The sequence below is a fragment of the Marmota monax genome, unplaced genomic scaffold (genome assembly GCF_021218885.2).
Source record: "Marmota monax isolate L192 unplaced genomic scaffold, Marmota_monax_Labrador192_F-V1.1 WCK01_AAM20220418_F8-fsc00062, whole genome shotgun sequence".
NCBI lineage: Eukaryota > Metazoa > Chordata > Mammalia > Rodentia > Sciuridae > Marmota > Marmota monax.
In genome coordinates this window covers 9662327-9684564 of record NW_026695221.1, presented here as the reverse complement: position 1 = coordinate 9684564, position 22238 = coordinate 9662327, and the positions used below count along the sequence as shown (strand labels likewise).

At 35.9% G+C, this 22238-nt stretch overlaps 1 protein-coding gene across 9 annotated transcripts in view; it reads right to left on the bottom strand.

The window, feature by feature from the left end:
• Cdon (cell adhesion associated, oncogene regulated) overlaps positions 1-22238 on the bottom strand; it is a 96139-nt gene that overhangs the window by 63826 nt on the left and 10075 nt on the right. Inside the window, exon 1 of one of the 9 annotated variants that reach the window (XM_058575236.1) lies at positions 15119-15675. The exons of the other annotated variants lie outside the window; for them this stretch is intronic. The gene's annotated coding sequence lies outside the window, so the exon portion shown is untranslated. Of the gene's footprint in view, positions 1-15118; positions 15676-22238 lie in introns of those variants that run through there. 9 annotated transcript variants of the gene reach the window in all.

Genomic DNA, 22238 nt, shown 5'->3' with positions numbered 1-22238 from the left:
ATGATGAGCATCACAGGTGATATCATCAAGAGCAGTTTTGCACAGACCGAAGTCTGAGGGTGGGGTCTGGACAGAATGGGAAGAGAGGAAATGTATAGAGCAGGCAGGGACAGCTCTACAAGGGCTTTGTATGCCAGATGGCAGAAAAACAGGGAGAAAGGCTAGCAATGGAAAGCAATCAGGGGAAGGTTTTTGAATACAGAAATAGTATAGCACATTTAGCAAAACTTTAAAAAGTTTCAACAAGCCCCACACTGGCTAGAATATGGGGACAAATAGCTATCATATACTGTTTGTGGCAATAAAATCTGTAAGTTCTTTCTGGAGGCAATTGGGCAACATGTATCAAAATCATTTATCTATGCAACAAATGTTTACAGAATATTTACTGTATGTCACGCACTATCTCAGGAGCTGAGGATAGATAGAACCATTTTTACCTCATAAATAAAAATAATTAATACCAACAAAATTTATACCTTATGTGTTAGTGGGAAAAAATGGACAAGAAGAGAATAGATAAAATTAGTTAAATTAACAATGTCCATGCATCCTCCAAATATGGCTAATTCTTTCTCCTTTTTTGAAGGCAAGAATTTGACATCATATTCAATATGTAAAATTCTAATGCCTAGAATAAAGTAAGCACCCCATAAATAAAATGTTTCTTAAAATGGAGGGAATACCTTAACATAATGTAATTCCCACATGAACTTTAAAGAGTAGTATATAATGAAAACTATCATCTCATCTGGATTTAGCATACTTAGCTATATTTTTTATTTCTATATTCATTTATTTATCTATATAAATTTTGAACCAAATCAGCAAAAGTACATTAAATACCTACTATGTATATGCCAGGCACTATGCTAGACTAGATTATTGTGTCTGCAAATTCAATTCCATGCTACTGCTTGGCCAGAGATGGACACAGAACCTATGACTATGGAAAACAACAAAATGCAATGGCTATGCCACATTGATGACATTTTAGAAATGAGATTTTTACATGCATATTCACTTATGCAAAGGTTTTCATCTTAACCATGGATAATTCTGAGTAATAATGCAAAGCAAGGCACCTCAGGCTTTTAGTAAGTGAAACAGTACCTCCCAGAATCTGTTAAGCTTCTCTATGCCAGGTATTTCAAAATCTAAAAGCTGCAAACTCAAGTTTATCTAGGCCACTGATAGGAGGTCATGGACTGCCTTTCAATTGCTTTCATGTTGACCACTTTTAAAAAGTGGAAAAGGACATATCAACACCACTCATCGGCAGAAGGGTCCAGCTGTGTGAAAACTTTCTGGTTTATTTGAACTCTCACTTGGTTCAAGGGAAGAACTGACATGCCACTGGTAGGCAGTCAAGGCAAAGTAAACATTCAAATAACTTGTTAACAGGAGACACTCTCCTGGAAGAATGTGGACAGGAGGGTTAATTCTTTCTTTTGCCAAATCTTTCTTCAACTATTTATTTACTAAAAGGCAGTGAAACAAATTTCAGAGTCAACCTTAATCCTGGCACATGACCTATTTCATAGCTGTCCTTTGAAGTTCCACAGTTCATTACTGCTACCTAAATATGATCACACAGGAATCTCCTTTATTAAGTCTCTCTCTCTACTGGGTTACTCTTAATATGTTCTCAATTGCTTTGGGAAGTTGGAAATAAAACAAAAGATGTTTATTAAATATTTGCTGACTTGGCTTTATTTATCCATAGCAAGCTTGCTCAGTTTGTTAGAACTGTAACAAGAGAACAAAAAGTTGGATTCTGTTGTTACACAGGTCAGGTAGCTTGAAATTATATTTAATAGCTACCAACAGAATCTCAGATACACCACCAATAAACATCACTAATTACACAGGTGATAAAAGTACAAAACAGAGTAGATCCATTAGCATTATTGAAAAATCACTCAATGCCATCTCATTTTCTAGAGTACTATCTTTTTCAAAGGAGGAAATGCTTAATGAGCTATGTGACTAGTAAGTTATTAAGAAAACCAAAAATACATATACATATAATGTTCCCTGAACTCTCTGGCAAATGAACATTTTTGACAAAGTCTACCACAAATAAACAAAACTCCTGCCATCTTACATACAGGTCAGTGGCCTTAACATATATATATCATCTCTCTCACCATAAAAATTGACCTTGAGGACAAATCAGCCCTCCTTTCCTTAGCCCAGTTGCTATCCCACCTTCTCTTACTCTCTTTTCTGATAGAGAAATTGTGACCAGTAGAGAAAAGGCCTCTGGGAAGAGTCCACCAGGCAACTCCACTTTTACAACACCTACTGAAAGTTGTTTGACCTCTGTCCTAGCATTCAGGCATTTAAATGTTTTCATGTGAAAATTTTAAGACACAATTATGACTTAAATCATATTAGATAGAGTAGAAGTCTGACTGAAATCATACTGTCAATAGAACTTTTTTTTCATTTTTTTATTAGTTGCTCAAAACATTACAATGATCTTGACATATCATACATTTGATTCAAATGGGGTACGTAATCTTATTTTTTCAGAACTGTTTTTTTTAAAAGCACTCAGTGTTGGTGTTAATATAATGCCTATTATCTTAAATAAGCCATTCAAGGTTTTCTTCCACATATGTGACAGTGTATATGTTACTACAAATACTCACTGATCAAAAAAACAAAACAAACAAACAAAAACCCCTTATACATTCAGCACAGTGTGGAAAATACATAAAGATATGAAAAGGAAAGTAAACATGACCATCCTACCTGCAGAAAACAAAACAATATTTTGATGTGCTTCTAATTCTTTTCATGTATGTGTACATTTGTGTAAGATCACAACATATGCGACATCTTAAACCCTTTTAATAATGATCATTTTTCCTTATTAAAATCTTTCATGAACATTATTTGTAACATTTGCAGATACTCTATTGAATAGATGTATTTGTGTGTATATATGCACCTTTTTTGCTTTTTCACTATTACGGATAACGCTGTAATGCCTATTGTTGTTCATAAATCTTGAGCCTCTCTTTTAATTATCTCCTTTGGATTGATTTTTAGAAATGGAATTACCGGGTCAAGGAGTACAAACTTTTTGAAGACTTTTAATACACAGCATCAAGTTGTTTTCCAAAAGGAAGGCACCAGTATATAACCGTATCCCCATTAATCCCCAGCAAGCCATCAGCACATGAAGGAAATCCCTCCATCAGCACATGGTGTAGATCCTCCCATTGCGGTAAGTGAAATGTGGACATAAAACATGACTTTAAGCAATCAATTAAAATATTTCATAGAGCATGAGGCAACTTCACTAATCTATTAGGGATTTTTCTACCAATGTTTTAAACTTACATAAATGTAACCGCAAAAAGAAAGAAACGCTACAGGCCATATTTATCAAACCTCTTCAATCTCTAACTTTCCAATGACAAAAAAACACCATGGACAGAAAAAAAAAAAAGTCTCTGCTTTTTACGCAAAATCCATTGCAAAGTAGGATAAGGAGTTACTCACTGTTGTTATGCCATGTGGTTTTAATTTATAACATGTATTTCTCTAAAAATAAATTTGTATGCAAAAACTGCTGACAATTTATGGGAAAATCTGCTGGCATTCAAAAAATAAATTGCCATTCATTTCAAAACCGTATTCTCTCTTCCCTACTGATTCTCTTATCCATGTAATATATATATAGAGACTTCTATTTACTTAACTTTTAGAGGTAATGAAATAATTCAAGGGGTTGGATTTTAAATTGTATTGAATTCCTATGTGAAGAACAGAACTGTTAAAGCTCATCTAACTCACTAGCCTTAGAAGGAACTGTCATGACCATAAGAAAGTCCTTCTATCTCCTTATCTTCAGATCAAATTAGTGGCCAACATGATTCCATCTTTCCTACTGCAGTTCTGATGTGTCTCAGAAAATGATTAGTAGTCACTTTGCTCCCAGGAAAGCCCATGGTAGTCCAGTCTTTCAGGAAAAAGATTATAGGGTACCAAAACAAAACAAAACAAAAATGGAGCAGCTAAATATTAAACCCACAGATCAGAACAGGACAATTTTTTCCTCCATGCTACAGAAATGTTTGGAGGGCTCCCCAATCCTGTCTGGCAGAGTGCTGCTCCTTGAATCCTGAGGTTACTAAGAAGAGCTGGCATACCCTAAATTACAGAGCTTTATGCCTCTCCATCCCATGTATGTAGAAGTTGTTGTGTGTAACAAACCATATTTTATATGCTATCTCAGGTTTAGGAGCATTTCTGCTGGCAAAGGGAAGCAAAAGGTATGTCTCGTCTTAGAATAAGAAAGGAAATACTTCCCTAAAGTTTACTTAACTTATTGTTCAGGTTGTGAACTTACTGCTTTTATAACCCCTCTTCAACATGCTGCCAGAATAATCCTTTGGGAAAAGTCTTTCCTGAATTTTTAGATTTGATTACTTTGTTTTTGAAGCATCGCCTTTGCTTTCCTAAGAACAATCAAGGCTGTCTTTCTGAATTTCTCCTCCTCCTCCTTTTTCTTCCCTCCACGTTTAGGGAATAACTTTGGTAAATCTGTGAACAAAAACTTGGCTTTGGGATCAGTGTAGTTATTCGAAATAGGAAATTCTTTATTCTGCATGAAACATGGTGATTTCTTTCTTTTCAGAAAAGGAGTGATTCCTATTTTCAAACCATCTATTTTAAAACATGCTATTTATCAACTGTTGAGGAAAAATGAGTTTTCTGCTGTAACTAAAAACTAAAATATGTCTACTTAAAAATTTCTTGATTATGTGCAATCAAGATTAACTCAGCACAGTTTCAGTTAGAGAAACTGAATACACTTTTTTTTTAACACATGGAACTACCTGAACCTTCCTCACATGCAACTTTCAGCCTGGAAATTTTAAGTAATTTAGCTAAGAAGTTAACATTATTTCCTACTCAAACTTCTCAAGGACCCCTATTCTTTTAAAGGAGTAGTCTTTCAATCAATTCATTCAAGACCTAGAACATCTACTCCAGTAAAATCCTGTGAGGGGTATAAAGATGAGGGAGGAATAATTTCTGAAGGTTACTAAGAAGAGCTCAAGGAAATTGCAGCTCAAATGAAAAAAAAAAGTGGCAGGGGAGTGCATGAACATGATTAACTCCGGAATAAAGAAAAATGCTTTAAGTCCAGTGAAAGAGTACAAAGTATTAAAAGATTTCAAAGCAGAAGAATTCACCTTTGTTGCAATTTTTTTTTTTTTTTTTTTTTGGTATGGGGGATTGAAACCAGGGGTGCTTAACTATTCAGCATCAGCCCCAGACCTTTTTATTTTTTGAGACAGGGTCTCACTAAGTTGCTTAGGGCCTCGCTAAGCTGCTGAGGCTATCCTCAAACTTGCAATCCTCCTGCCTCAGCCTCCTGAGCCTCTGGGACTACAAGAATGCACCACTGCTTCCAGATCAATGCAACAAATTCTAGGTGCATGCCTACTATATGTCACACACAGTGCAATCCTGGGAACCCTGAACAAATGAGACACTGCATGGGGTTTAGCATCAGGGGAAAGAAAGTAACAAGCACAGACAGAATTACAGTCCAGATTTAGGGTACATGGCAACTATTCAGATAGCAACATTTTGCCACAGAGGCTGTTGAAAAGTGATTCCCCTGTTTGGATGGCTTCTTTTCATTCAGTATAACAACTTTTCAATAAGAAACTAAAGAAAAACACTCTAGAGAGTGGTACTTTGATATTACAACTTCAGGCAAAAATACACTCATCACTTTATATGACACCATGGTTTTTATAGTCAGGAAGCATCATGTAGAAAAAATTTGACTACATGCCACATTTGGATGGCCCCAAAAGAGGGAGCTTTGTGGACAGATGCCAAATAAAAGGAAGGACAGGGAGAATTTTTTCCTAGTCTTCTGACTATGGTGGTCCACAGGTCATGAAATACTCTCATGTTTCACTGTTATTGTGCTATAAGGTGTTTTTCTCTATTGTAACTTTAAGTGAAGTCTGAAAGTGAGACAGTTGAGTGCCTTAAAAAGATTTCCTATCTAAAACTTTGTCTTGACTCTCCACCCCCTTGGAAGAATCTACTTACCATCCCCTCTTCATAGCCACTGTCCTTAGTCTTCTCTTCCTCCTTTGACAAGTATAATTAACTTAGTGCACTTTATTTAAGAACAAAGATTTTTGAGGGTTTTTTTTTTTTTGGGGGGGGGGCAATAACCAGGGATTAAACTCAGGGGTACTCAACCACTGAGCCACAACTCCAGCCCAATTTTGTATTTTATTAGAGACAGGGTCTCACTGAGTTGCTTAGCACCTTGCTTTTACTGAGTCTGGCTCTGAACTCAAAATCCTCCTGTCTCAGCTTCCCCTCCCTGTGAAAACTGGCTATCTTGGATTGGGATAGTACATATCATGATTTTTTTTCCAGCAAATCAATGAACACTGTAAAGCACTTGCCTAGAATTCATAAGATCCTGGGTTGGATCTCCAGCACCAAAAACAAACAAACAAAAATCAACATACATCATTTTCATTAAGAGGCAGAGCTATTAGGAAATAAAGGTTTTCAGGGATTAAAGCAGTTAAGTGAGGGAGGGAGGGGTGAGCCACAGAATAAAGCAAGTACAGATGCTATAGGAAAAATGGAAGACTCACCCAACCTGTATCTGGGGTTAAAGACTTCTTAAGGAAGTCTTATGATGAGGTGAAATCAGATGAATAAATTTGGGAGATGGGTGCAGGGAAGGAGTAAGACAAATAGAAAAGAGAGATTCTAAGCAAAAGAAACAGTGTGTTTGTAGCATCCGGGGTACAGAAAGCAAGGAAGTATGGGCTGGAAAAAAAGAGCAAGAACAAGAGGTAAGACTACAGGTGGGTAGAAACTAGAGCATAAAGAACAACATAAATCATTTTAAGGTGTGCAGTTTTACCTGAAAGAGAAAGACAAGCTTTTTGGCAGGCAAGAACATGCTCAGACGTGTACCTTTGAAAAACCATCTTCACTGCAATGTAGAGAATGGCTGAAGATAAGTTAGAAGACTCTTGTGAGAGGGACCAGAAACCTGGACTAAAGGAATGTCAAGGATAAATTCAAAAGATTTTTTTTTCTAATTCAAGACATGGACATATAAATGGACAGAATTTAGATACTGAATGATTTGGACTGGGAAAGAGCACCCCACTTAGACACGATTGGAATGCATTCACCTCTCCATTTTTTTGTTTCCTCTCTGCTTTGACTATAAGGAGTTGAGGCTGCTATTCAGATTTCTGACTTGGACCAGTGAGTGAGTGGATGATATCCATTTACTAAGACAAGGAACACATGAGGAGCAGCGGGGTCATTCATGGTTGCTGTGTGGAGAGTGTCAGAGGGGACGGCTCTTGTACCTGAAGGTGTGGAGAGATCTGGAAGGCCAGCAGAAAGACACTCGAAGATCTCAACAAATTTGGATGATAGATGGAAATTTTGGGGAACAACAGCAACCAAACATATCTGCTGACCTAAATGGAGGAGGAAGGCTCAAGCTGAATCCTAAAAAATCACCATATTTAAAGGAATAGGAACTACTTATTCAAAATTAGCCACACTATCAATACTATTGGTGAAAAATTTTAAGAACAAAAAGGAAAAGACAAAAACTGTTAATGCAGGGATGGGATCAAACATAGAAATGTCAATGGATTTCACACTGATATGCCTTTCAAAGGTACTGTGGTCTAGGGTAATCAGACATGTTCCCAAACCGTTCACTCCGTAGTGATGACTAGACTTTGATCAGTGACAGACTTCATGCTGTCCACATGGGGTCTCCTAAAATGAGAGTAACAGCTGGCACACATCCTTCATTGATTTTACAGAAGGGTGGAGGGCAAGGAAAAAAGAAGCAAAGAAAAGTGCTAACGTTACTTGCAGGAAATAAACTATCTAAGAGCATGTGATTCTCTGGGGGTCATGCAGGTTCTATTAAAAACTGAAGAATCCCTTAAAGCACTCATGTGAAATTGACAATGATGCATTCATTGACCTGCCACACAGCTCTGAGTCAGTAGGAGGAATATATAAATCTTATAAAGGAGAGCTGCAGAATACCAAAACCGAGGTCCACCCTCAATAGCTGATAAGGAGTCTTTTCTTGTGAGGAAAGCTCTCTTTATTTGAAATTCAGACAGTATCTATTTTATGAACACTTATTCATGATGCCATCCTTCAGATCAATTTATTTTTTAAAAAGTTGGCACCTACAGACTTTACAGCCCTTCCCCCACTTCTTCCTGAGTCTCAGTAGAGTCAGCCAAGCATACAAACTATCTGCTCCCTGCAAATGCATTTCCTTTCACTGTGGACCACCAAAAGTAGAAGGGGAAAATGGAAGTGACTCGGAGTTATGGCACCAAAAAGGCCAAATGAGCAAAGAAATAATCAACTCCACATGAGCCACTTCAGCACCAACACAATGAAAAGGGCCTACGACTAACCCCAGGAAAGGTCATGAGGATCAAGGGTCACAGTAGAAAAAGGCAACAGCGAGGGGCTGGCAGCTGCAAACCTGAATCAATGTGGTACTAATTACACCCAAAGAGAGGGCCTGTGAGCTGAGCTAGGTTCTACTCACAATATCTGGGTGTTTTTTAAAGAGGGCAAGTCAAGTTTTCTGTTCCACTCTTTCTAACAGACTATTTCTCCTTGCCTCTAGAGCACACACACACAAAAAAAAAAAAACCAGAGTTGTGGAGATAATAATTCTAGCATCCAGTGAATTATATAGGAGCCTTACAAATATTTAAAAACATAGCTGCATACAGATGGTTAAAATGCTAAAATGTCTTAGCATTTGAGAGAGATTATTGAAAAGATAAAATACAGTAAAGTGCAAGGGGATTACTTGGCAAGTAAGTAGGGAGTCAATACTTGCTGCAAATGCAACATTCAGTGGATATTCAAGTTTGTTGCTGGCACTGACTTCTGGTAAAAAATAACAGAGTTATGGTAACCACAAAACAAATGCTAAAAGCAAAATTTTTAAGTTTGCTAAGAACTAGCTAAACTTGAGCAGACTTTTCAAAGATGCCATCAGACACTTGACTCCAACCTTTTTGATGAGGAGGAATTTGGAAGCGTTTGAAAAAGAGTTGTATATACATGTTAGGTAACATAATTAATACAGTTGTTTAAAAGTCCAGTGCTCTGCTTAGACCAAATGATGCACTGGAACAACAACATAAGTAGAGGGTTTTCCCTGGCAGTTACAAAAGACTCACCCTCATGGAATTTAGTTTAGTTTAGATTTCATTTTAATAACAAAGGGGGAAAAGCCCCAATATGAAACTAATGTCCATGAAATACATTCTAATATATACAGTCAAGCATTTAAGAAAGAGCAAACAAGAAAAAAATTGAAATTATTGAAAAAAGTATTTTTGCTATAAATAAACTTGAATCAATGCCAGTTTAATACTAGATCCCTGTAACAGTAACTTATGTAACCTAGCTTCCTAGAGATCTGGAACATTCAGATAGTAGTTTCCAGGTAACCTATTCCATCCTTAAAGTTAGAAAAAATAACTGAAGAAGGCTAGATTTCTCAAGAACCTTCACCTTGTTCAAATTGATGATGGGAATTAGGTCAGAAACAGCTTTATCTAATCTGTCACACTATCATGGAAGAGTGGCTGTGCATTGATAATGGGACTCTCCAGGCACATTCAAAAGTTGACATACAAGTCAATCGCAGATTACTATGTAGTCAGTACATACTTGGCACAAATTGATAGGTTCAAACATAAGTAAAAACACACAATGACCTATACAAGAAACTCACACCCCAGAAAAACCTAAAATCAGTGATACGCAGTTAAAACCAAAGTAACAATCAGGACACAATGTCCTCTTGAAAAAAGATGAAGATAGAAAAACAAGTCAATTAAGATCACAATATCTTTGTAAACACACAGCACAATACAGCATGAAGAGCCTGAGAAGTTGTCTTTGGCATTAGGTCCTGCCTGTCTACCAGAAATGAAGCAAAGTTTGCTAGAACAACTCCATTAGGCTGAGCCTGTATCAAGCAGCAGCCACTGCACTGTAACATTACACTGGGCAATAGCAAATTAGACGGTCAAAAGAAATAACTTGAGCACACTGAGATAGAAATGTGCACATATACACCTATGAAACACATGCACTGGAAAAACCATAGCAGCATACAGACCAACCTGGAAGACAGATAACTTATTCCAATGATGCATCTCGGAGCAAAATTTTTTTGAAAAAAAAAATCCTTTGTTAACTATTTTCAGTACTAATGTATAAACCAGGTATAAAAATCATTCTCATTATGATTATACTTGATTTTTAATTCTATATAGTGTTAGCCCCAACATAAAGACCCAATTTATTCACTAATGGATGTGTGTGTGTGTGTGTGTGTATTGTGGTTTTTTTGTACTGGGCATTGAACACAGTGGTGCTTAACAACTGAGCCACACACTCCCAGACCTTTTTTTAAATATGTTATTAGAGACAGGGCCTCACTGAGTTGCTAAGTGCCTTGCTAAGTTGCTGAGACTGGCTTTGAACTCATGATTCTTCTGCCTCAGCCTCCTGAGCCGCTAGGATTACAGGCATGTGTCACTGCGCCCGGCTTCATTAATAGTTATATTTTTTTAATAAAAAATTTTAAAAATGTACCATAAACAATAAATGCTAAAAGAACACCAAATTTCTTGGCAAAATAACAGCAATGTGAGACTAAATACAGAGTTTTCCAAGGTAACTGACTTCTTTAATGACACAATTTTGAAAGTTTTTATATTCCACTACACTCGTATTTCATACTTACACAATTATAGTCATGGTCTACAATTATAAGATACACCTTTACATGTTGATATATGTAAATATCCTTGTAGGTTCTGACTCTTCTTGGAAAGATTTGCCTTTGTTGACTTCCACACACAATATGAGGATTTTCTGTTTTGGTTCATTTTGGGGAGTTTAAAAAAAAAAAAAAAAATTACAACCTTATCCATCAGATGGCTAATGTGAGTCTGAGAATTTTAACAAAGCTGAGGGTTGGCTCCTGAGCTTTTCCTGAGATTTCTTCATTCAACCCACTTTCTAAGGACTAGTATGAGAAGGAGGTTGCAATCTGCAACCTAAAACCACAAAAATGTATGGAGAGCTCTTTCCATTTTCTGCTGCTATAACAGAATACAAGAGACTAGCTAACTTACGAAAAACAGACTTATTTGTCTCAAAGTTATGGGGGCTAGAAAGTCCAAGACCATGGTACTGGCATCTCACAAGAACCTTTGTGCTGTATCATCCCATGTTAGCAGGGCAAGAGAGCATAAAACAAGAGATCAACCTTGCTTTTATCAGGAATTCAGGCCCACCATAACTAACCCACTCCCATGAAGGCAATATTAATTTATTCCTGAGGGTAAAGCATTCATGGACTAGTCACCTGTCAAAAGTCCCATCTCTCTACATTGTTGTACTAGGGATTTGTGTCCCCCAAAGTTCCCAGCACATGAACTTTGGGTGATACATTCAAGCCATATTCAAGGTACTTGGGGAAAAATGATGGGAGAGGGGTAGATAAAGTAGAATAATGAAATAGAAACCTTGCCCTCATTTCCTAAAATCCTAAATCTCTGACATCTTTAACTCTTGTTAACGCTAAGAATTATGAACCTTTTGCTACCAAAAAAAAAAAATCAAAAGGAAGAGCATCTCGTTTTTAAAAATAATTTACTTAAAATCAAATTATTAGTTAGATCTAAATTGATAATTTCTTTTCCTCAAGAATGTTACTCAGAACATTAACTAACCCACCATGGCATAATCTGTCTCTAAGGGGAAAAAAAATCCCCACAATTTTTTTCAGTTTTAGAATTCTATGACAAACATTTTACAACTGCTATGTTTAAAATAAAAAGAAAAGAAAAAAAAACTTTAAAAGTTTGGGTATAGCTCTTACACTATAGTTTTGCCTCATCTTTGGCAGACTCCCAAAACTGCACTAATGAAAGAAGAAAGGAGAGGAAACAGCAAAGGTATCCCAAAACAACAAAACTTCAGCTCTAAAAAAAGTTCAGGCTGGCATGGTGGAGCACGCCTATAATCCCAGCGACTCTGAGGCTGAGACAGGAGAATTGCATGTTCAAAGTCAGCCTCAACAAAAGCAAGGCACTAAGCAACTCAGTGAGACCCTGTAGCTAAATACAATATAAAATAGGGCTGGAGATGTGGCTCAGTGGTCAAGTAGCCCTGAGTTCAATCCCAGGTACCAAAAAAAAAACCCAAAAAAGTTCAGCCCTTCGGTGTTTAAGTGAGAAAGACTGTTATGTGCTGACTTAAAAAAGTAGTAGGAGATGTGAAGTTAACAGTTCTACTGGAATCACTTGGAAAGGCAGTTCCTACACTTTATATTCAGGCAAAAAAAAAAAAAACAGGAGGAATTTATCTAGTAAATTTTCTTGCTTTGTGCAAGTGACATCCACCAATTTACAATCAAACTATCAGTGAGGTATTCACAGAATTCTGGAACACTGTCAGAAATACACATACAATGGAAAATGGGTATTCTCATTAAGATTCAGCACTTATCTTTTAAAAGAATTATTGCTGACAAACAAATCACATAACCAATTTGAAAACTACTTAGATGGAAAAGGGGAGGTTGGATTTGAATAGTGAACACTACATAAATGAATGGAAATACGGAGAATCCCATTAATAGGTATCATACATGCTAATAAAAATTTTAATAAATTATTTTCAAAATTGACGGAAAAAGAAAGAGAGAGAGAATAAAGGAGAAGAGAGAGAGAGAGAGAGAGAGAGAGAGAGAGAGAGAGAGAGAACTTAGGTATCAAGCTTTCCAAGAATATATGTTTTAAAACATTGCATCACTCCACATAATCATCTTTTTCTCTTCCTGGCTTCCTTGCCAACCTAAGTAAGCACCTTCAGAGGAAAGGCCCAGATGGCAGGTGTGGGTGTTCCAAAACATCAGATATTATTTTGTTTATCTGAATTACAATCTTTGTTTAAACAGCCTTGGGGTACAAATAAAACATACTACTAATTAAAATAACCAGCAGCAGTACTAATAAAACATCTAAAAAGCACTTTTATGGAGAGGCTTTTAGTCCTCCTGACCTCAGGACTTGGAACAATAATGTGCCCTTAAAGTGAAGTGGGTAGTCCCCTTTCTGCTAGAGAAAAATTTAAAAATTCAGTCTGTGGCCAGAGAAAGAACCACACTAGAAACTGAGGTATCATAAATACTTGGGCATAAATCTTATACATGAGAGAGAGCAAAGAAGCCATAACCTAATATAGACAATTGTATGTTCATGACTCACTAAATTTAAACTACTATAATGGCTGAACAACTTTGGGGTGTTAATAATGAAAAGATTATAAAACAAAACACCTGGGTGCTGATGGGGGCAGTGTAGATCATTACAGCATACTTTCCTAGCTCAAGCAAGGCCCTGAGTTCAATTCCATGCATCACCCAAAAAAAAATTTTTTTAAATTAACTTTGAGCTGGGGCTGGGGCTCAGTGATAGAGCGCTTGCCTAGCATGTGTGAGGCAATGGGTTCGATTCTCAGCACCACATACAAATAAGTAAAATAAAGGTCCATCAACAACTAAAAAATATTTTTTTAAAAAATTAACTTTTAAAAAACCACCTGTAAGTACTATGTAAGATTACCAAAACTCTGCCCAGCAAGAATATTATAATTTTTTTACATATTCAGAACTGCCATCTATATCAATATTTCATGAGACCAAAGCTAAGCAAGAAATCATTTCAGAATAAATTTAGCTTTAGGAAACAATCACTGTGTCTTTTGGTTGGCTGTTACTCATTTTACTCCATATACACATAAAATCTTCCTAAAATCATGCCGTTTTGAAGATCAGTGTTAACAACTAATCTAAAAAGACTTATGTTTTCACTATCTTAAATCAGTAGGATTATGTTACAGCAGCTCAATACTACACATCTCATTATAAAACAGGCTAAGTCACAAGTCCCTTAAGATATCCCATGGCTTTTCATCTTCAATGTCATCAACTAATATAATCTCCCCAAAGCAGCATTATCAGTGTCCTCAATAGCAACATGTCTCTGCCACTCAAGAGAACCCATTTGCACCAGAGTCCCAACTCTTATCTGCATTATTCTCTTTCCCATCAAAATAGACCAAATTTTTAGACCTTGCAGGGAAGCTGGTATTTGAAAGGCAGGAAGTTTGTCAGATCCAATCTAATATTTGATTCAAAAAAGTCTCCATCACCCCCTTGCTCTTTCTGCACATTGCCCTAACAATTCAAGTTTTAAGTGCCTTCTTCAGTAATGGCCTTGATTTTTGTTTTAATTTGATCTCCCACATGTAAAACCCTAGCCAACAGGGGGTCATGAAGGGAAAGTGTAGAATTTGATTTCACTGACTCACTATACTGTAAAAAATGAATCAGGCAAGATTATTTTCCAGATCACATAAATGTAATTTTCTTTGGAAGTAGCGGGTATGGGAAACATCTGCACCTTCCACTCCACTGTGTGAACCCAAACTGCTCTAAAACAATGTGTGATTAACCACTATTTCTGTTTCATGAAGGCGGAGACTGTGCTCATTTTATTCATCACTGTACATCCAATACCTGGGAAGTATCTTACACTAAATTACTGCTTCATAAATTTTGATATATGAATAAACATATACTGCAAGAAACCCAACAATGTTTTCTGGGAATTATGAAGTTACTTAATAAACTATGGATATGTTTAAAACATTCTGGCAAGTCAACACAGAAATGATAAAAATGGTCTAATGCTATTAAACAGTTTTTAAGAGAATCAACATTAATGTTTTACAACCTGATCATAGAGTTTACTTGTTTTGCCATGGAAGACCCACATTTTCTTATGTACTTATTTTTAATGCTAATTTTTAATTACTTATTTTTATGCCATTTTGAAAAACCAATAGGCAACAGCTACATGATGTATAATTTAAAATAGGTACCCAGGCATAAACTTTCCCCATTAAACACACCTTGAAAAGTGTCTGCTCTTAGCCTACTTACTTCAGTGTGAATCCACAGCCACTCAAGGATTCACAATACTAGGTTTTAGTTCTTTTTCTCTATTCAAATCTGAAGGTGGATTTTTGTTAGTATAAAATTTCTGCACTATTGATGAATTACTGTGGTCATGTGATCTGGAATACTGTGATCAGCCAAAGGCATACCACAAGACGTTAGTGGCCAATTTGCATTTGTGTATTTGGAGCTCCAATGACATGTGAAGGTCAGATGATGTTACAGAATACTGGAACTTTCAAAGAAAGTCTGAAAAAAGTAAAAAGAGGTGGGAGTAGTGAATTACTTTCTAGCTCATGGCAATACAGCATGCCAAACTCGAAAAGCACCTGACTCAGCAGATATCTCACCCATCATTAGGAACACGCCTATCACCCAGCTCCCATATTTAAATGGTTAAACAACAAGAAATAAAGGTTAGTACATAATGAAATGTTTCATTCACAGTTTTTTTTAAGCTTTTTTTGGTATTATGTATATTAGGGTGCACTTTTAAAGTGGTGGCCTACAAAATAATGGATTGATGGTGAAAAAGGAAAAACAATGGTAATCTTGCTTTTGAAAGAAATCAAATAAATCAAATCAAACAGACAAACGAAATGTAAAGTAATCAAAAATATCTTTCAAACTATTAAGATTAATAGTGGCAATCTAAAATTAAAAAGCAATTATTTTAAATTTTTGAGTTATATTGATTTTGTAGTTTTGTCAGTGTTTACTTTTAAAATTTGTTTTAGTTTGATATGTTTCCATCTAGTTTATATTGAACATAGTCAGATGAGATTAATAACATTATTTAATCAACATTAAGTTTTTATAAGAATTTTTCCTTTTTCAAAAAATCCAACATTTCAAGTTTGAAGGCTGGCCTCCTTTTAGCAAAATACATTGTCATTTCAAGATAATGTTAACTAAAATGGCACTATAACTAATTAAACACATAGAAAGTTCACAGTCCACAAAGTCAAAAAAAGTTACAAGAAACTAGTGAATGCCAACTCCATAGCCACAAGGTTACCACCCTGAGAAAACTAAAAATGCAATACACTTAGTGCTATCCTTTATTTTATAGGCCCCAGAGGGAATATCTTAAAAGTCTATGCATTTCTTGTATTTTGGTACAATGTTTTTTTCTGCACGTGTTTGATTCCACTACAAAAATTACTGTGCTTCTCTGCAAACCTGGATATCAATGATAAAAATTCAAAAATCAGGCCAATCTGTAGAGAAAAAGAAAAGAATGGGTTTCTCAAGACTTACCTAAAAAAATTCTTATGATAAGCATCTCCTTCTTGAAGAATTATTACTAATACTACTGAAGAGAGAAGAAGTACAAGATAAAGAGGCAATGACTGACTGAAAAGTGGGAACTGTGCCCACCACTCATCATGTTCCAATTCCACAACCTCTGGCTGGCTCCAGTTTCTTGGATACTCCTCCACTACTAAATCTTAAATCTTCAAGAGTCACTGGAGAATAAGTCTACTTATCCTGGCCAACTAGAAACAAAACAGGGGAGAGAGGGTCAGATCTAGGGTGAGATGAACAGTTGTATAACCGGTCTATCACCAATCAAATACTTGCATCCAATGACCCTATCCCACTATTTCTTTTTCTCTTTTTTTAAAACAACCTGGGAGTGGCACTTTATTGGTGGTCTTTAATGCTATCCATCTCAGTGAAGTGCTTAGAATCTCCTCTGACCATACATAAGCCCAAAAGAAAAGTGAGAAATCTGAAATAACTATCATGCTCAGTATTTAAATATACATATAAAATTCTAGAAAGCACTGGGATTTCCCATAGCTGACAATACTTGTACTTTGTACTTGTAATTGTACTTTGTCCTTATCTGCAGAAATAATTTGTAAGCCTTAAATTGCAGACCATTCTAAGAAATGGGATGTATTTATTCAGTTCCACCCAATCCTGCCCAGAATGTAAACTATCCCTTTACCCAGCATATGGATGCTCTATAAATACCCAACACTTAGTCACTTGACTTTCTCAGTTATCAGATAAACTATGGGAGCACAAAATGCTCGTGTTAAAGTAGCCCTTATTTCATTTAATAATGGCCCCAAAACATAAGGGTAGTGATGCTGACTATTCAAATATACAAACATATCTGTTTCCAATCAAACTGCTTCCCTTAATGAAAAAGTAAAAGTTATCAACCTAATAAGGAAAGAAAAAAAGTCAAGCATGGGTATAGTACAATAAGACATACTGAGAGCTAAGATCACATTCTCATAACTTTTATTGTATATTGTCATATTTTTTTCTATGCAATAATTGTTCTTGTTAATCTCTTGTAGTGCCTAATTTATAAGTCAAACTGTATCATAGGTATATATGTGCATCATATATAACTCTGATACAACACATCTAGGGATTCAGTATTATCCAGTTTCAGTCATCCATTGAGAATCTTAGAAAGCATCCCTGGCAGATAAGTAGGGAAACTGCATTAATAGAAAAGTTTGCAAAATAATTCAACAAAAAGTATCCCTTGCTTTTAAGAACATGTCATGTTCTAAAGATAGACATGACATATCTCTCTTATAATTTTATGTTTTTACTATTGTTGAAGTATGTTTATGTTGTGTTTGAGGATGTGAAAAAGGGGAAGAAAGGGTAACAAAACTGAAAATTTGGAGCAAGAAAATCAAGATAGTGTTCAGTTGTCTGGGGGTCCAGAATTTTAACCAAAATTTAACCATTAGATAGTACATCACTTCCTAACTGCTCACATTTCTAGAAGCCAAGTTTTAACAAACCCAAGAACAAAAATATAACCAATTCTAGTCTATTCCCACATTAAAAGCAACCCAAATTTTATCCCATACTATTTTATTTTGTTCTGACACTCTTTGATTGAACTGTACCACAGTAACAACACTTTCTGTCAATAACCACCGTCCTCAAACACAACAGCATCAACAACTGGATTATAGTGACAAGTGCCAATCACTAGGCCAAGGCATTATGTCTTTTTATATAAATAAATCTAAAGCTTTATTTATATAAAACTAATTCATGTTTCAATTCAAGCATTGCATTAATCTAGAAATCCCACATGCTAAATTTACCCAAAGTAAGGGTGGTAGCCAGACGTGGTGGTGTATGCCTATAATCCAAGTGACTTGGGAGGTTCACAAATTCAAAGCCAGCCTCAGAAACTTAGCAAGGCCCTAAACAACTTAGCAAGACCCTGTCTCAAAATAAAAGATAAAAAGGGCTGGGGGAGGGCTGGGATTGTGGCTCAGCGGTAGAGCGCTCGCCTAGCACAGGCGGGCGGGTCCCAGGTTCGATCCTCAGCATCACATAAAAATAAAGGCATTGTGTTGTGTCCATCTACACCTAAAAAATAAATATTTTTTTTTTTTAAAAAAAAAGGACTGGGGTTGTGGCTCAATAGTTGAAAGCCCCTGGGTTAAATCCCTGATGCCATAAATAAATAAATAAATAAATAAATAAGGGTAGGGATGTCTTCCAAGCCTGTACCCATTTCTACTAAGAAGCATACAAATAATAAGAAGAAATGGTCTTTGGTTGGACTCAACACTATAGGGAGACTAGTGATTTAAAGTTTTGGCACATTCCAGTCACTCACTATGTCAATCTGTTAGTAATGAGAATGAGATAAGGAGCAAATAGTCTAGCAAAGAGGTCAGCAGCAACACTTAATGACCCAGATATGCTATTACGATGGTTCAAGTTACTTTCTTATAGTGAGAAAGCAAGGGGTTGAAAATGCTTTAAGTTAATGTTAAGACTCCCAAATAATTCAATTTCATTAGAAAATGAAGAGGAAAATCTCTTATAGGTTAATAATTCCATTATATTGTTAAGATTTCAACTATTTGATCAGTTAAAAGTCAAGGTAAGGGGTAAGGGTGTGGCTCAGTGGTAGAGCAATTGCCTAGCTAGCATCAGTGATGCTATGAATTCAACTGTCAGCACCAAAAAAAAAAAAAAAGAAGAAAATGTATAAAAGCCAAGTTAACCAACAGATATAAATATAATATTATTTTTAAGCCTCTGAATTATAACCTAAGAAACAGCCTATAAATTAAAGCACATTACTTGCTATAGATAAAACTACGTTAGGTTTGGTTTATACTTGGCAATGAGGTAGGTGAACAAATATTCATTCTTGTTCAGTTTTTCTCTTTTCAAATTGGGGGAGGGGGAGGGGAAAAGCTCTTACAGACATGCCTCATCAATCACTAACAGGGTCTGGTCCTGATATTATATGAGCTCTGTCAACCTTAATCAAATTGCTTGCCAGATCGTAGATAAGTAATGACTTGCTTAGGTTAAGCCAGGCCAGAGTTTTCCTTCTGTAGTATACACATCTCCGGAGTGAAAATAAACAGCCTCACACCTCTCACAGGGAGCTGCACTCTGCTGAGATTACAATTCAGTTCCCTCCAACCAGGGAGGAGGGGCAAACTCTGGCTCTAAGAAGAGCTGCTTTTCCTTCTTTCTGGATCTGATCATCAAAATCATTTTTAAACTCTTCCATAAAACAGTTAATAATCATTTTATCTATACCAAAATAATACAAAGAACTATGGTTAAATGCTTTAGCATTAACACGTGTCTTAACATCACAGTGCTAGAAAACAAAACAGAAATCACTACCAATTGGCAAAAGCAACACTGAGTCACTTAAAAATGCAAAACTTGAATTCATCCTAATGTATTCAAGAAATGAAAAACCAAATTTTGACTCAATATCATCAGTAACATTTTGGATACAGGAGTGCCCTAAAGTCACCGTTAAAATCAGTTAAAATACTTTAGATCTTATATTCATTTCACAGTCCAACACAAACATAAGTTTTATTTCTAAAACGTCCCCTTTACTAATTCCTTTCTTTAATATAATTGGAAAGGGTTTTCAAATTTCATCTTCAGCTGGGATATAATGTTAAACAATTTTCTAAGCATGTGAGTATTCTGCCTATTCTAAAGAAAGGGTTATAGAAAGCAAGAAACCCAGTAGCTAGCAGAAAATATGAAGTGACTTCTTTAGAGGAGAGTATAAAAATACAAGATACCCAGGAATCAGTTTATCTTAGGCAAAATGCACTTCAATATTTCCCATTAGGTCAGTAGAATCTAAAATGTAGAGTTTGCAGTTTAGAATTACCATAGGAAAAAATTCTTAGAATTTAACAATTTTCATCTATTACTAAGCACTATAAATTGTGCAACTATAACCTAAAATAAGCTTTAAAAGACTAAAGTTGAAACTAACACCCTTTTCTAACTATTCAAGAGAGATTTTAAAGGACACCTGACTTTGAACTAGTTTAAAACTTACTTTTGATACCAATGCTCATCTATTCATGTTTTCTATTTTCACAAAAATTTTACTGTCTCAAATACTTCTTGCAAGAAGAAAGAAAGGAAGAAAAAAGCTGCAAAATACTCTTAAAAGTACAAAGGACTCAAAAAAAGTTAAAAAAAAATGATCATCATTAGAAACACAAAGAAAAGGAAAATTCTGTGTCAGAATTAAAAGAACCACAAGGGTTTGTAATTGCTGAACAGAGGGACTGAGGATGGGGTGTCCTTCCACCTCTCCTACCCTGCCCCTGCCTGCAGTGCTCAGAGAAAGTCAGGACTTTTCTTTCCCAGTCCCCTGGAGGCACCATTATTATAAGTCTGCAAGGCACCCAACACACAAGGGCCTTGCTCTGCAAAAGCCATACTTCACTCCTTTGTCACCAAATTATTTACTGTTAAACTCCCAGAGTACACATGCAATATACATTCATTCTAGGTGACTCAGACACAAAAGACGCTAGTATTTCTCAGTGAATTAGAAGGAACTTTACAAGTAAATGGGGACTCTGTTTACCACTTATCATCAAAGGATCTTTCTCCCCAGAAAACTCAAATTTCAAAATGAAGAGAAAAAAATTCGTATTTGTAAAAGTGAAACAGTCAAAATTCAGTTTCTCATTCTGGATTGTTGAAGGACTATAGTGTTTGATATGCAGTACCTAGTGATTTGATTCTGTGGCCAACTGACATTTATAATCCCAATTAATTAAATATCTTGTGTGTATGCAAAGCTAGCTAAGACACATGAATCTGACCAAGTGCTATAGTTTCTGCTTTAAAAGGCTAACTACTTCCTTATCGTTTCCCTAATAATCTACTTACCTGGAAAGAGAAGTCTCTAAGAAGTAACACATTGACTGGTTGTTTCTTTAAAACAATTTTTACTATCATTTCAAGGGAGTGACGCAATATGCATTATCCTGAACTTCCCAAAGTTCACATTCAGAAACCCACTTTGGGAATTAACTACAAAATTCCTATTAACATTAGTAATAGGCACAAAGTCAAATCCCTGAGCTAAAATTTATCTGATGCCTCAAAACACTGATATCAAATCTCTGCACAAGCTGTACAGTATGATTAAAATCCCCACTGCGGGCTGCTGTCATAGTAACTAATGTGAAATTATTCTAAGACCTAACCACTATGACAATAGTTCTTTTAAAATGCATCCTTGGGGCTGGGGATGTGGCTCAAGCGGTAGCGCGCTCGCCTGGCATGCGTGTGGCCCGGGTTCGATCCTCAGCACCACATACAAACAAAGATGTTGTGTCTACCAAAAACTAAAAAAAAATAAATATTAAAATTCTCTCTCTCTCTCTCTCTCTCTCTTTAAAAAAATAAAAATAAAAATAAAATGCATCCTTAAACACAAAAGAAGCAACAAATCATGACAATTGTGTTTGCTAGCCTAATAGGAGACCATAGTTAACAACCAGTCTTACAATGACTCAAAATTGGCCTTAGTTAGCCAGGGGATTTAAAAAAAAAAAAAAAAAAAAAACTAGTTCAAATGTAAGATGAAAATTATATTAAAGACTAATATAGGGGCTGGGGATGTGGCTCAAGCGGTAGCGTGCTCGCCTGGCATGCATGCGGCCCAGGTTCGATCCTCAGCACCACATACAAACAAAGATGTTGTGTCCACCAAAAACTGAAAGATAAATATTAAAAATTTAAAAAAAAAAAAAAAGACTAATATAGGTCTACAGTCAAAATATGACTATTGCAATTTCTTTTAAGA